General features: G+C 43.8%; 1 pseudogene; it reads right to left on the reverse strand.

Annotated features, from left to right (window-relative positions):
- Positions 1–16,847, reverse strand: part of LOC129783321 (ankyrin repeat domain-containing protein 26-like) — a 52,790-nt pseudogene that overhangs the window by 10,945 nt on the left and 24,998 nt on the right.

Raw genomic sequence — 16,847 nt, forward strand, 5'->3', positions numbered from 1 at the left:
TGCCATCAGCGACCAGGGCAGAACCCCGGAACTACCACACTGAATGATTCTTTTCATTCAGAAAGAACCCCCATCTTAGCACTATTACTCATCAAAGCTACTGATGAAGAAACACTATCTCTGTAGGACAGGGCATAGCATTCCTCAAAGAAATTATGGAGATGCCGCACCCCCACCCCGCACCCTGCAGCTTTGGTGACTTCTTTTCTGAGCGTTGCCCCTTGTGCAATGACTAAGGAAGATGCGTATGCCTGGCTGTGACAACTCTAAGTTGCAATACCCATTCAAGGATAAACAATGAGAACAAGACCAGTGGACAGTGATACCCCTCCAAGAACTGCAAAATGAAAATCCACACCTTGGGCAAGTTTTTGATTCAGGGCCTGCAGGCACACTGCACGCACATGAAAGCATCTTGCCCAACCATATTCCCTTCTCCCACTGCCCTTCAGGAAAAACAGAAGTACAGCGTAACACATGGAATCAGGCACCACCACCACCCCTAAAAATGACAACCAAAACAGAAGTCTATAACAGACACACATAAGAAATTAACTTACCTGCAAAATCAGGTTGACTTCTTGCAGTTTTTGTCTTATTTCTTGTGCAGCTCGTTCTTCCACCTCTCTTTTGTATTGTTCTATTTGGCTGCGATCCACCATGTTAGTCTCCATATGGTGTTTGAGATTAGCCACCTCTTCTTTCAGCTGGCTTTTGCTCTTCTCCAGTTCTTCATGGTTCCCACGCATGGTGGACAACTCCTCTCGCAAATCATGATTTTGTGCTTCTAGCTGCATGCCTTTTTTAGACTTTATCTCCAGCTGCTGGGAAAGTTCATCAACCTGTACACAGGAAAGGGGAAAAAAACCAGGGAACTCAGAGGGATCTAAAATTAGTCAAATCTGTGAAAATTGGTAAAGGAGTTGGCCATCAACACTGTATTTACCATCTGCTGATTCAGTGTTAAAACAAAAGTGAAACCAGGCTCTTCTTTCAAAACAAGAACAGCTTTCACATAGTTTCTGACAGCATTCCTCAGGTTCCCATCCTTCCTCAGTTCTGCAGTGGGTCACGGACCGAGAGGTACCAAACCAGCGGCATGACACCCGCAGGGCTAGGCTGAAAAGCACCAGGGCTATTCTTCTGCGAGGTGTTCATACGATCATAGGAAATCAAACACACCCATACCCAGTTACATCACAGCCACATTCTGGTTTCATCAGAAAAAAACCATGTGTCACGCTTCAGAGGAGTTGTCACATGCTCTCACACGGTCAAAGCTTCGTCACAGAACTGACAAGACAAGAAACGGATACCCTTTCCTTCCATTACGCTAATGGATCTGGAAACAGTGGTTCAGAACACCGCTTTTACAGCACTGGTGGCAGAAGACAGTCTCTTTAGGTCAAAGCTACGGTTTGTTTTCAAAAGATTTCCAGGAAATATCAGACTTCCCATAGGTCCCAATGGTCAACTACAGCTTCTATCCCCTTCTTTCCCCCTCCAGAAACATCCATTGTCTATACCTATTAACCATAAAACATGATATCCCATCCTCTTTTGTTTTTAAAAAAGTGGGGGAAACCAGCAGAGTCAACACTTGAAAGAGTCTCTAAAACAAGTAGAAACTTTACACTTATTTAAAATTGCCCAAACGTAATTCCATTCCCTGTCATTCAAAATAACTCTTCCAACAGGAACACAAACATGCTGCTAACCTGTGAACTAAAAATGAGCCACTCTCAAGGCAGTTGACTCATTCTACAATATCATCTTCTAAAAAGGAGCATAATTTTGAAACACAGCTACTTTAGCAACAAATCTCAGTAATGAGCGGAGAAGCAGATAAAAGGTTCCATGCTACCAAACAGCCAGAGCAACCTCAAAAGCGTTTCTGGGTCTCCAAGACCAGGAAAGACGGACTGAGTCAGCTACTAGTAAGCAGTAAGTTACTGCAGTCATTTTTTCTGCATCACCTCACACTGCATTGTGCCCTGGGAAGCAAAGACACCATTCCGAAAAGCAAACCCCCACCTGCCTCCTGCTCAACTCGTGCCCGAGACAGGCTTCAGGGGGTGACCTTGGGCAAGGCCAACTGCACAGAGCTGTTCCGAGTGATGGTGGCGTTACTCCCCTCTTCCGAGAGGGAATGCATCCGTCGGAGCCCGACGATGCTGCCACGGCCTCAAGCTGCAGCCAGGCCTGCGCTGGGCCTTCACTGCTCTCAGCCCTGACCCTCACCCATGGACGTGACGGCCCAGTAGGACTGCAGACCTGCCCATCCCTATGGACCGGCCTGGTGATCTGCACTCTTGGCGCACTCTGCTTACTGTCCCCAGAACTCTTCTGCTCTTCCTGGTGAGAGCCTGTGGGGCTGATCCCCGGCCTGTGTGGTCACAGACCCTGCCAGCCTTGCTGTGGCTCTTGCTTTGCCCTTCCTCTGCACGACAGCCTGCCCTTGACGTGCCCTCGCAGATACTGCTGTATACGTAACACTTCCATCTTTACCCTTAAGAACTGCATCAGTATCACAGCCGTCTACTACTGTGACCATAGAGGGAACATCAAAAACCAGTCAAATCAATTCAGAAATACAGCCAAGAAAACAAAAGTCAAAATCAACAACATGAAAAGAAGTACGAAGAAAGAACAGAGGTTCCAAAAGAAAAACCACCACCACCAAAATAACCCAAACAAAGCAAAGCTCACCTTTGTTCTTAATCTGTCAGCTTCATTGACCATTTCAGAATACCTGTTCTTCATTTCTGCCTGCAAATTAAGCTGGGACAGTCCCCCTCTCTCCTCATACACCCTTAGTTTCTTCGTAGCTCTGCTCAGCAGCCTCTTCAACCTGCACAGCAAATGAGTCACAAAAACAATGAAGCAAAGGAACAAAACTGGACTTTTTCACATACTCTCATGTAAACAGCACAGACACCGCTTGCTTCATCTTTAACGTGCTTGACACACCAGGAATTACCAGGAAAAACCAGTATTCCTGTGCCACATACACTTGGGGAGTCCAGATTTCACCTGAAAAGAGGAATGAAAGACTCCCTTTTTCCCAGGAGGACCGCAGGGCAACCTGCAGCTGCAGTTGTTTTGGCAGCTAGTGAAAACTAGGGGCTGGTGTACAGAAGTACCTTGCAAGAACTAGCACGAGGCCGGCATCTGCTCACAGTTAGGTACACCTATTTTTACACTAAAGTTTAATAAAACATGACTTCTACGCAGGGATACCTCTTCACCATGCTAAAAAGCCATACCTCTTACAGTCTTTCTGCAGATCGAGGTTTCTTTTCATTTCTTGGTCCAGACGTAGTTCAACTGGGTGTTTCAACTCTACCAGCTGCTTTACTTCCTTTCTTTCACTCTCGCACTTTCAAAAGAGAAAAGAAAGATGTATCACACACACAGAGCACAGGAAAAATACCTACGTACAGTCTGTGCATCTAGCGTTCTCCACAGAGAAGCTGCCGGACGTCTCTATCCGTTAGCCACGTTCCACAGAATGGCATGGGACAGAATTCCTGAGGATATTCCATCCCTTCAGGTTTCACATCAAACAGACCAATACGTAACTACAGAAACAGATGCCCTCGCTGAAGCAAAGGCCATCCTCTTCTAGACAAAGAGGTGGAAAAGATGCTGGAGAACACTTTTGGCAGTGCCTCTGCTCACAGTAGGGATTACGTAGGAATGCACTTCATGGGACAACGCTGACCCATCTAAAGCTTTCATGGGATCTCCCACCAACCAGCAGGCAGGGGCTTCTAGAGGAATCTGATCTTTTGGAGTTCTTCAACATTTTATGAACTAAGTAAGAAGAATCACCTTTCCTGATCAAAGCTTAGACTTGGATACCTTTTTTCTGTTCTCTGCTTAGATCTGAGGACTAATACCCCGTTTGCCAAAACCTTCCGCAATTCCGAGAGAAACATAACAAACCAGAACAAATCGGTATTCTCTGGTCCCATGCACATAACATACCAGGTGCACTGTAGAAACAAAATAATTTCAAGAACGGACAAACTTTAAATTGTTCTTTCTAAGCATATCCTTTACCTCTCTTTCTACTTTGTCAGTCTCATATTCGAAGACTTGTTTCCTTAAATCAGTACTCTTGGCATTTAAATCCTTGTTCTGCTCTTCTATGAGATAAATTTGCTTTTCCCTATCAGCTCTGAGTTTGTTCAGAGTATCATTCAACCGGTCCTGCACATCATTCACTACTTCTTCTTTCATGATCCTCTTGCTCTGTGCATCTTCCAGCTGCTGACGCAGGAAAAGGTTTTCACTCTGGAGCTGGGCCAATCGCTCCTGCAAGGACTCCTGTTTTATTACAAGTTCGCTTACTGGATCTTTCTCAAGTTGTTGAGCACGATCACATTCCTTTGCCTGACGCTGGGCTTGACTTAACTCTTTTTGTGTCATTTCTACAAGCAAAGTTTTTTCTCTGAGGGTTTGCTCCAACTGGTGAAGCTCATTTTCTAGCCTATTAGCTTTGCTTTCAGCTTTACACAGCTGCTGAGACAAGCTCTTGTTGGTTTCTTGCGTGTCAGAGAGGTCATGATGGAGCTTGCCTTGCAAGCGATGCCATTCATCACGTTCTCTGTGAAATCTTTGTTCAGCATCCTTTTCTGATGACCGATGACGTTCAAGTTCTTGAACAGCAGCATTCAGGCGGGAATGAAATGATTTGATTTCTGCCTCTAGTCTGTCTTTACTTTCGTTTGTCTGCTCAAGTTTGGAAGTCAGCACTGCAGATTCTGTCTTTAGGAAGTCCAGCTGCGCATTGTACTGAAGAACCGTTTGTGTTAATGCTTCCTTGTTCAGTTTAAGTTCCTTTTTGAGAGCTTCATTTTTTTCTTTCAAGGTCTCATTTTCCTCTAAAGATTTTCCTTCTTCCTCCTGGTGCTTAAGTCTTACTTGATTGATTTCTAGCCTTAGCACAGCAATCTCATCTTGTAGTAACTGATTCTTGTACAACAGATCCTTTTCTCTCTCAGTGTTGGATTCCTGAATGACAGGGAACATGAATAAAGAGCCAATTGGGAAACGAATCTACAAAAAAAACTTCAGCAATAAACTGCATTTTAACATTTCTAATACTGAAGCGTGACTTCAAAGATGAAGTTTCAGGCAATAAGCTACTCTGTGAACCCACGCGCATGTACAATGTACGTACACAACGGAAGTGTAACATCTCCTTAAAACCTAAGTGAACATCCCAAACACACAATACCCCCTTAAACCTACAACCAAATAATAAAATTATTTAAAACATCTCAAGTGTAAAGCTTTTAAAATGACAGTGCTTTCTTGTATGTGCATGCCTTTATAATATTGCCTTTAAGGTTGAATTACTTGTGCTACAGATCTGATAAAAACAAGGCTAGAAAGGGTATTTTCCTTCTCAAATGTCTTCTGAACACTTATCCTTTTGTGTTACTGGAAGTTAGCTATAAAACTCAATCACCCCCAGAATGCAATAGTCCTGGATATTTCCTCTTTATTGTATGTGTAACTTTTTTCCACTTGAACACATTCACCCTACATTTATTGGGCAGCACAGCCAGGAACAAACGAGGCTTCCAAGCACTGCACATTCTTAGGAAATTCAGTAAACTCTTTTCAAGATCTTTTTTAATACAGTGTTGATGGTTGCTTTTTCTCCTCCAGTTACTCTAACTCCTACAGAGAGTTGAATTCATTGTTGATATTCGATCATAAATTTTCAGTATGTGGAGGTGGAAAAGAAAGGCATACTTGAAGTAAGTAAGTTCAATAAGGGAATAACTAATTAAAAAAAAAAGCAATGGAAACACAAACACTGTCAAACAACTTTCTTCCTGGTCAACCTTGACATAGGTAGCTAGGTGTCTCGTTGCTAGAAACCCTAAAAAGTGATAATAAAATGTCTGTGAAATGACAAATAACAGATAGGTTACGAAACGGGGTAAATAGTGTGTTCTATTAGTTTCCGACTTGCACAAGTCATTCAGGTCCATACAGGAGTGATGCTGCTTTCCAGAACTTTTAAAGACATAAGAGAAAACAGGAAAGGTATTTACACAGTTAAGTTCCACTGGTAAGTTGTAAATAATCTGTCAAGAAACACGGAAAGTTATATAAGATTTATGATGACTTTAAAACAAACATGGTGAAATCTGACTTATTAGAAAAAAAAATATCTGCTTACCTCTGAATTTTTTCCTACAGATCTTCTTGTCTCTTCTTCTAGTTCCATTTGTCTCCCAAGGTGGTTGTTCAAAATTCCTTCTTGAAGGGCTCCGGCACTCTTTTCCTGAGAGCGCTGTGTCTGTGTTTCATCACGTTCCTCTTCAACCTACAGTAATACAACTGCTTGCATCTCGAGAAAAATCAGAGCTAGCAATACACCTTCCCACTCTCCCCAGAATACTTGAAAAGATTTTTGATTCCCCACAGCTATGATAATCCACCTATAAAGAATAAATTTTAATTTTCTTCTGAAAATATAAGAAGAAGAAATACAGGATGTTTTGTAGTAATTTAGAAAAAAGTCAGGCTTTGCCCGAAATACAAATGAAACCTAAATTCTGAAAAAGAAAAAAAAGGATTAATAAACTGCAAAGCCAAAAAAAAAAAAAAAAAAAAAAAAAAAGAACAGACCAATTGTGAACCAACTGTTCTCTACTGCCCTCAAAATTTGGCAATAGTTATCCAATGCCTCTTCCATGAACAAAGCCCCTCCTTCTCTAGGCATACTGGAATACAAGTGAAAAGAAGCAGAAAAGAAAGTGTTTAATTCATTATTTAATATACCCGTTTCAAGAGCTTTCTCAGTGTTCTTATCTCCATTTCTAAATTCCTTGAGTGTAACTCAAGTTTCTGTTTCTCCTCCCTTTCTTTACAATATTGATCTTCTTTCCTTTGGAGTTTTTCTCTCACTTTCTCACAGAGCACTTCTACTCTGAGTCTCTTTGCTTCTTCTTGTTTCAAAGAACACCTGGGATTTAACAGAGTATTTGAGAAACAAAAGCACTGATATAAAAGTAGATGTTCCACATGATGAACTTGCAGAGACAACTCAAACCATAAAAAAACTTAAATGTTTCCAGATTCCATATTTTCACTGTACTTTTCAACTTTTTAAAGAATTCTAACTTCATTCCATTGTCCATGATATCAGTTGTACAAGATACGGAAATAAACCATTGATTGATGTACCAGTTTTCTGTAAGGTTACACAGGGAAACGCACACTAGTGTGTACACTTCTATAATAAAAAAATAAATCCTCTTCATATTAAAGCCATTGTGTTGAAAAAGGAGTTTGTTGTCTCATCGGATCAAAGCATCATAAACTTTTACTATGGTTAATATACATTTTCTTGGTATACTGAGGCTACATATTACGGATTCAGTGACTAGAAGCAATACTGGTGAATCAGCACGCCACTTACCTATGGCAGACCCAACAATTTTTCAGCAAGCCTTCTGTAAGGCTGCCCACAGACAGAACAAGCAGCTTCTATTTACTCCAGAAGGATGTCAGTGTTCAAAACCAGATTCAGAAATGCATGGGGTTTAAGCTGGATACGATTAAAACCAGTTTTAAACCTCAGTGGATCTACCTCTGGGAGAAACTACAGCAATTTCATTTTGAAGCTGATCTATAAGGAAAGCCTTATGGAAGGTCAGCTTCTTTACCAACTGAAACAATCAGCAATGAGCACTGACATGGTAAAAAACGGTCCATGGTGTGCCCACGGTACCCAAACAAGAAAGCAGCTTTGTGTTTGATCATTATCTTGACTATTTTTTCCGATATACTTGCAATGATGAAGAAAAAAATAAAAACCAAGTACCAACGTAAGGAAAGAACTGCCAATTGAAAGCCTGCTTTAGAAATTCTGCAAAACAAGAATCAACCACCACTAAAATTACTTGAAAGACTGACAGAAACATTTGTATTTGAATGGCGTATATTGCAAGGAAAAAGCTTTACATATAATTTCTAGCGTAATTTCACAAAAAGTGTAACTTTTGAAAGTATAAATTTAACGCTGCTTGGAGAATTCACTTAGAATGAAAATACTACTTCTTTATACTTGACAGATGCTTGAGGATTTTGAACACCTGCTGAAGTCAAACCCAGGCCAAGCTGGGACCGGCCTCGTCTTCCTCGTACTCCCCTCCCCCGCGCTGGGAGGCCCAACTCCCCCAGGCCCAGCTCCCGCAGCCTCCCCTCACAGGGCTGGTGCTCCTGCCCCCGCGCCAGCCCGGCATCTCCCTGCCGACCTCACACGGGCTGGGCAAGATCTCCTGGGCTGGGCGGCCAAAAACCGGACCCCGGGCTCGAGACACAGCTCAGCAAGCCCTGAGGAGGGGTGGGCACTCACTGCCCCCAGTGCCCTGGCACTGCTGCCCCCCAGACAGCCCAGGCCGCTGCGGGCCGCCCCAGCTGCCAGCTCACGGTGGCTCCTGCTGAGCTCGCTCTCTGCCTGGGCCGCCTGGCCCTGCTGGGCCAGCTCCCCAGCCACGCCATCCCACCGGGGATCACCACGAGGAGATCTCCCCTCCCAGGCCAGGGCTCTGCAGTTGTCCTTGCTCAACTGCCTACGGTGCCTGCTGGCCACCCCTGTCTGACGTGATGTCAACAGCGATGAGAAACCTCACACCTCCGGGTCTAGCTCAGGAGTGTGGGGAAAGGGGCGATCCCAAACTTGACCTTTCCAACAAACAAACAGGTAAGCAAACAAATGCTCTAAGCTCTGGTTTGACTTGCACTGGGTGGAGTTACCAGAAATCCTAGTATTATAGGCCAACTGAAGCCGCGAGGACAAAATGAAAAAAAAAAACCAAAACCCAACCATCTCTCAGATCTCTCTTATAAATCCGATTTCCCCATACACACTCTCTTGTCCTCTTCTCTTGCTAGAAAACAAAGTTAAAACATCATCCAGAACATTGTACATGGAGCTGATATCCGGCCATTTTTCCCCTCTCACATTATGTACTTCATAGCATAACTGGCCCACGGGATTCAAAAAACCCAAACCCAAAAGACTGGAAACTTCTCACCCTGTTGCCCGCACCATCAGAGCCTTTTGGAATAAAACCACTGACAAGATAATACATTATCAGACCACAAGTTTACATACTTAAGGCTTTGGATGTCACTTTTCCATTCTGCTTCTTGGTGAGCCAATATGGATTTCAAATCTTGAGTCTTCTCCGCTCTGAACCGTGACTCCCTCTTTTCACCTTCCAGTTCCCTTACTTCGCGTGAGAGAGCTGTATACCGATTTGTCCCACGTTCTATTCTCTGTTCATATTCAAGAAGTATGTTTTGCAGTTTCAACAAAATAGCAGAACCTGCTTTGAGATAGAAAAGACACAAAGCTGCACAAATACTGCCCAATGTATAAGCTGTTCAACGCTTTGCTGCATTAGGTGCAGGTGGCAGGTCTCGGTAGTGGGAAGGTCCCTCTGAGAAGCAGCCAGGGGTCGCCCCGTGCTGGACACGGACGGTTTCGATGGACCCACCGCAGGGCACAGCTGAGCCTCTCAGCCGTGCTGGCAGCACCTCAGGAAAAACAAATGCAGGAAAGGGCGAAACGGGCAGAGAAGGGGAAAAGCATGTGAAAACCAGCCCCGCAAACGAACACCCAGGTCAGCGAAGGAGGAGGGAGAGGTGCTGCTCCAGGTGCCAGAGCAGAGATTCCCCTGCAGCCCCGGAGAGAACCATGCTGGAGCAGATACCCACAGCGCAGTGCTGCGGAGGACCCCGTGCCAGAGCAGGCGGATCCTTCCCGAAGGACCTGCAACCCATGGAGGGCCCAGGCTGGAGGAGATTTTCCCCAAAGGACTGCAGCCTGGGGGAGGACTCACACTGGAGCAGGGAAAAGGGACGAGGAAGGAGCAGCAGAGAAACTGCTACGTCCCGACTGCAGACCGCAGCCTCCCCGCGCTGCCTGGGGAGGTGGCAGGGAAGGAGCGCAGCAGAGCTTGAGCAGGGGGGGTGCCGACGTGTCCTTCTCAGGTTTGGGGTCTTTGTTTCTCACTATCCAAATGTATTTTAATCGGTGGAGTCTGTTTTGCCAGTGACAGTCACTGGGAAGTGACAGCCCTGCCTTCACACTGACCCACAAGCTTTTTCGCCCCATTTTGTCAAGGAGGGGCAGTGGCAGCACTGGGGGGGGAGTTTGGCCTTCAGCCAAGGTTAACACTTGCCTAATGAAATTTTAGCATAGTTTAAGAGCCCTAGTAAGTGATGCTTATGTTTATATAATGCCTTGTGCATATATGCAAGCATCTTGATTCCTGTTATACATGTATTTATTTATTATTTTTAAGCAAAGCCATTATTTTGCTGTACTCTTTGTCATTAGCTGTTGAGGGGTGTGCTGGTTGTGGCTGGGATAGTGTTAATTTTCTTCGCAGTCGCTGGTACGGGGCCATGTTTTGCAGTTGGGCCGCAAACAGGGTTGGTAGCACGGGGATGTGTTCCTTATGGCCCAGCAGCGCCCACACAGAGCCAAGGCCTTTTCTGCTCCTCACCCCACCCCACCAGCCAGCAGGCTGGGGGTACGCAAGGAGCCGGGCCGGGACACAGCTGGGACAGCTGACCCAAGGGATGTGCCATGCCACGCGGCATCATGCTCAGCATATAAAGCTGGGGGAGGACGAAGGAAGGGAGGGACATCCAGAGTGACGGCACTTTGTCTTCCCAAGTATTTGTTATGCGTGACGGAGCCCTGCTGTCCTGGAGATGGCTGAACACCCGCCTGCCCATGGGACGTGCTGGATGAATTCCTTGCTTTGCTTTGCTTGCGTGCGTGGCTTTTGCTTTTGCTATTAAACTGTCCTCATGCCGACCCATGAGTTTTCTCACTTTTCCCTTTCCGATGCTCTCCCCCACCCCACTGGGGTGGAACAAGTGAGTGGCTGTGTGGTGCTTAGGTGTTTTGGTGTGGCTGGGCTTAAACCACATCAAGGGGATATAAAGAAGAAAAAGCTCTTGCTGACTTTTGATGACCCCATTAGAAGGAGCTGAACTGTACTTTGCAAGAAGCTGCTTCTCCAGCTCTGACTAGACAGAGAACCAATGATAACATAAGGGCACATCGGCTGGTAATGCAGGCAACGTCTCAGGTCAGGTGACAGTCTCACAGCTTTTGAGGGGGATCTCTAATCATAAAGAGATATTATATCAAAATACGAAACTAAAATACTTAGGAATGCATACAAAGAAACCATGTTTTAAGGGGAACTTGTAACAGCTGAAGACGGTGACTTGAAAACATACCCGTATGATCCACACGAAGCTGTTCTAACAGCAGCATAGCCTCCTTGTAGGTTGAAGTTCGTAATTCCACATCCTCTGAAGTTGGGTCAGATGAGTGAGTTAAACCAGGGTCATCAGTTACTTCCGTTGGTATGCTGACCTACAAAAAATACAGTACTTTCTGTAATTCCACTGTCTAGGATTACAGACCATTACAAATGCAGGAATGATTCATTCTCTCCTTCACAGCCCACAGATTTGTCTCAAATACAATAAAGCTGCATACCAGCAGCAATCCGTACATCTGGTTGATCACTACATAAACACTGCTCCCATCTACGTGATTAAAAGTTGACAGAAACTGTTTATCAAGAACTTAGTTTACAGTACCTTGCTCTTTTCACTCCCAGTTGTTGCTGCAGGTCTAGAAAACAGAAATATATTTCAGTACTGGAATGCTTACATTGCAGTATGAATAATACCTGAAGTTTGTTTGAAAACTTCATTTCAGAAGTGAATTAAATGAAAATCTAGTATAGTAACTTCGCTAGATATAGATCAAGACTGAAACAATTATTGTGTACTATTATGTCTATTGGAAGGCTATTTTTTCCGCAAGATATTAAGCAAATAGTTGAAATAACTGTTCTCTCAGCTTCACACAAAGTGACAGAAATCTTACAGCTACAGACATGGAGCTATACGGTTACGTGCATTCCCTGTTTAACACCAGGGGTTTAGCTCTCTTCAGTACCGAGAATCCTTCTCCTACAGGTCAAAGAACTGTAATTTTGGATTCTCTGGTGTCCTGGGTCTGGCTGGGATGCAGCTTATTTTCTTCACAGCAGCCCACACAGCGCTGTGTGTTAGATTTCTGACCAAAACGGCGTTGATAACACACCAGATTTTTAGCTAGTGCTGAACAGTGTCAACAACTTCTCTTTCTCACTTTGCCACAACCCACACAAGTAAGTTCAGGGTGGGCAAGAAGTCAGGAGGGTACACAGCTGCAAGAGAAAAGGTGGAGCGGGGAGCAGGGCAAAAAATCCCGAGACACCTGCAGTGAAAGAGTGATGTTGCTTTTCTGTAAGTCTCGCCTCGCCCTTTTTAAACACATAAAATACTTCTATGCCTGTGCACACACTCATGTAATTAATCAGAATTTGTGCACAGTGACCTTATCATTAACTTGGCCAGCATGCTCAAAGCACTCTAAACAAAAGCAAAGTGTTTGTCAACACAAAGTGCACCAGGTAGTGTGGTCACAAGAAAGAACAAGAATCTTCATATGCATCAGGTTTACAAAAAACCTCAACACACAACAAAAACCCAAACTTGCCTCTAGCTCTTAGGTCAACTTACATCATTAAGTAAGTTTTTGTTTTCAGCATTCCTTATATGCATACCTTCCTTCATCCTCAGATGTTTCACTGGAAGTGCTATCATCCCGTACTTGACCATGATTGCCACTGGAAGAGCTCATCGGCTGATGAGCCTTCTGCTTTGAAGGCTGCCTTCTACTTTTCTTTGCAACTTTGGCATTCAGGGCCATTTTACTGCATTAAACAGAAAGGGGGGGGAAAAAAAAATCACCAAGTGAGTAGGCTTACAAAAAATATCTCTGTGAAACAGACATAAGATGATGTCCAGAAACGACCGAGACAAAAAATATCTACTATAAAAACACAGACTTGACTGCAAAGATCGTGGAAGATACCCAAGTACTTAAAACACCTGCCCCTAGGAGTGGGGGGGACACGTGGAATCTGAGCTAGATCCAGGTTAAGCTGGAATACCCGTAATATCCACGTTACAGAAAGCATCTAGAGCAGAGATTCCTTTGAAGGACAGACAGGAAGAAACTCCTGCTTTAGGTTTACATAAAAATACGTGTGCCTTCTTTAGGCTTTTGAGATTGGTTTGGTAATATCATCTTTTCCCCTCTCCCGACAAAGGGCATATTAACTTAATGAAAAGGAAAACACCAACTGCACGGAGATCACTAAAATCACCTAGAAAAGGGAGTAGCAGCAAACCCCAAGTTCCTACTTTTCTTTTCTAGGTGGCCATTTCCTACAAAAATAACTGCTTTTTCCAGTCTTCAGTTCTGGTTTTGAAGATGCATTTTGCCTCAGTATTGACAAGGAAAACACAGCAATTTGGGTGGGGGGTTTATTTTTTTTCCCCTTTTCTTTTTTGTAGAGCAGGCAATAAATTTGAATATCGTGAGCGTCGTGTTTTCTAAAAAGACATTTTCTTCACTTTTTGAGAAGCAGTGGACTACTCACTATGGCTTTCACCACTGAGGAAACTACTTCAACTACTACAATATTAGAAAACCTAAGACACTTACGTAGTACTACAAATAAGAATTAGAGATTATTTCCTTAGCTTACCATTTCATTGGCATTTTAATCAATTTTGAGCTCTCCTCAGATGAAAAACTCTTTTTGTCTTTTTCTTCTAGAGTGTTTTCATTCTCCATTTTCAAACAGTCATTCTTCCTTACAGTAACCTTTTGTTTCATTTGCCGATTAGTGATGTTGTCTGATGGTATATTTAATTTACCAAGACATTCCTGTTTTGCCACCGCCTGCACTTTTGAAATTCTTCGTTTGCTTTTTTCCTTCTCAACCTATAAAAAGAAAGTTAAGCTTCATGTATTTCTTAGTATTTCTAAAAGACAGAAACACCACATCCAAGACTGATTAATTCAGGGTTTACCCCTGAAATAATATAAAATGAGAGAAGCATTTTCACAAAATTACACTACAAAGCATATTATGTCATTGAAAGTACTTTGAATTCACTCATGATTAAAGATAACAAGAATACAGCCCTTAGAAAGAAAACAATGGCGTCTCTTAAAACATGAGAACAACAAAAAAGGGAAAGCATTACTGATGGACAAAGAGTTAGGAGGACTGCACAATGTCAGTTGGAACACCGCCAGAAAAGAATATCAAGTGGAACTGTACTGGGCTACTGCTCCCTGAACAAGGGGAGGAAAGAAAAAAAAAGATCCCAAACCCACAAACACAAATGGTTTCACAGGGAAGAGGAATTTTAGTGAAAGGCAATGAAGACACACCATGCAGATATCACAGCACATGAATTATTAGTCAAGACCCTGTTCAGAAGCTATTTTCATTCTTTGATTCAGAATCAGAACAGACAGAATTGTATGGATTTCTTTTTAAGGCAATGTAGTGATAACTACTTGCACTGGAACCAAGTGCCACCTACTGTTACACTGGAGCAATAATGCATTCCGTTTTCCAAAAATGGGGAAAAAGACAACTCTCCACTGCTCCCTTTGTTCACCAGTCACCTATTTCCATTAGAACAAAACCCAATTTGTAGGAAGCATCCTCCTTCAATGATGAATAGCTAAAGTGAACAGGACCCTTGATCCAGAGCGAGATTAAAGAATAAAGAGCAGCAGGTGAACTACCTCTTCTGGCAGCTGTACCTTCTCTTTCTCCAAAGCCAGGAATACTATTTGCAGCATTCCTACCTCACCCTTTAATCTTCCCGTATCTTGTTTTAGTTCTTCATCAAGATTCCTTTTCAGCATGACGTATGATTGCTGAGCATTTGCAAAAAGACTTCCCATTTCTGCTTCTCCTGTTTTGTTGATAAAGCAGTCCCTGGGAAAAACATCACTAAATCCAGAGTCTTTTCCAAGTTCCCTCTCTGTTACAAAAAGTCCATTTTCACCACGTGGAGAAACTGTCTTATTGTAGGAATAATATTAGAAATGTCATCCAAAAGACTGGGTTTTAAGCTGTATCTCGGGGAGTATTCAGGACCTCCCACTACGTTTCTACTGCTTCCATTTGCTAGAGGCACCTTCGTATCATCCATATTATACGTGCAATCTTCTTCATCTGTACTCCAGGTATCTTCCATGTTTGCATTTCAGTTATCTTGACCAGAAAGGACACCAAGACTCGGATTACAGTTTCCATTTTGGGTACTTTTCCACCTAGCGTAAGTTTAATGTCTCCAAATTCACCTTTACTTTCTAAGCTGTTACTTGATTCTGTTGCATGAGATGAAACAACATGAGAACTCTTCAACTCGGCACTGAAGCCATCTTCTGACATTTCTTCCACAAGGGAAGGAGTTTTCCCAGTTTCATTAATTTCACCAAGCAGCTGCTTTAGTTCTGCTGTAACGTTTTTAAAACTTGTTTTCAATTCCCCCTTCTCATTTTCAACCCACATTCTTGCATCTCTTTCTTTCCAAGGTTTTGGACTTAGAACTGCTTGTCAGCACTGGGCAATTCCTCATTTTCTGCTGTGAAATTTCTGCCTTATCAGTGTGATTTTCATGTGCTGTTTTTTCTATCAAGTTGATAGTTTCTAAAATATATTTATCCTTAAGTAAACAGGTACAGACAGAAAGATTATCAAGAAAAAAATATTACAGTTGATCTATGCAACTTCTGTTGCAAACTCATCATATAATGGAAATAAGGCATTTTGAAAGCCATTTTTATAAGAACAATCAAGGGACGCTAAATGAAAGGTTCACTGCACACCATCTTCTTAACAAGAGAAGGACTCAGAGACAACAGTTTCTTGGGTTAGGTTTGCCTAGGCATTAGGGTTGCTTTTACCTTTTAGCCTGCTGGCTTTCTGTAACTGCCGGCGCTTGTCACAGAGCATGTTTATTTTTCACGGTTTATCGCTGTAATACCGTTTTTCATTAAAACTGCCAACATTTTTCTCACCCACCCTCCTCCCTCCATCGCGCTCTACCGTCTGGCATTGCACAGTCCCCGGCCACCTAAGCTAACCCAACGGGAATGAACATGACAAGCTTCTGACCGTTCACCACACAGAGAACTGGCTAAGGGAGGATTATTTCTTCACCCAAGCTTCAGAAATAATAAATTCCACTCCAAGGTGCAAAGGAAAGGATTTATTAGGGAAACCTGCCTGCTCCTGCCCTCATCCCGGGAATCAGGAACCCAAGCTCGCAGGAAAACCGCACCACGCCTTAACCCTACCCAGCCCCCTCAAGTCCCTGTCCCCACGCTCTGTTTCTGCTTCTGCCCCGTGTCACAGTCCTGCCCACACGCTCCTTCCCCTCACAGTGCCTTCTGAACAGGGCCTGCAGCCTTGGTGTCCCAGCGGGCTGAGACCGTCACGCTCCTCGCGCTCCTCTCGTCAGCCAGGCCCTGTTCTCCCGCGGCAAAGACCCCTCCGCTCACAAGAGGGAAGGAGCACCTCAGCCAGACACCACCTGTCTCACCCTCCCCCTTCCCAAGCTCACTGGCCAACTACTACCACCTTGCAACAGGCTTAAGTCCTGCGCTTTGCCTCCTAGAATTAGGCACGTCCCTCTCTCGTGATGCCCGGCTGTGGGGTGGAAATCATTCGCTACGCTGTCCCTTGGGTGTTCCAGAGGACGCCAGACCCCTCTGTGCAGCCCTGCCCCGCACGCCCAACACAAGCGGGACGCCTGCCTTATTCCCCTCTAGGATACCCTCTGAGAAAACCCTTTTCAAACACTTCACGTGGCCAAACAAGAGCGTATTTTGCAGAGACTGGGGAAGCCTCAGA

Source organism: Falco peregrinus, unplaced genomic scaffold (assembly GCF_023634155.1).
Source record: "Falco peregrinus isolate bFalPer1 unplaced genomic scaffold, bFalPer1.pri scaffold_29, whole genome shotgun sequence".
NCBI classification, from domain to species: Eukaryota; Metazoa; Chordata; class Aves; order Falconiformes; family Falconidae; genus Falco; species Falco peregrinus.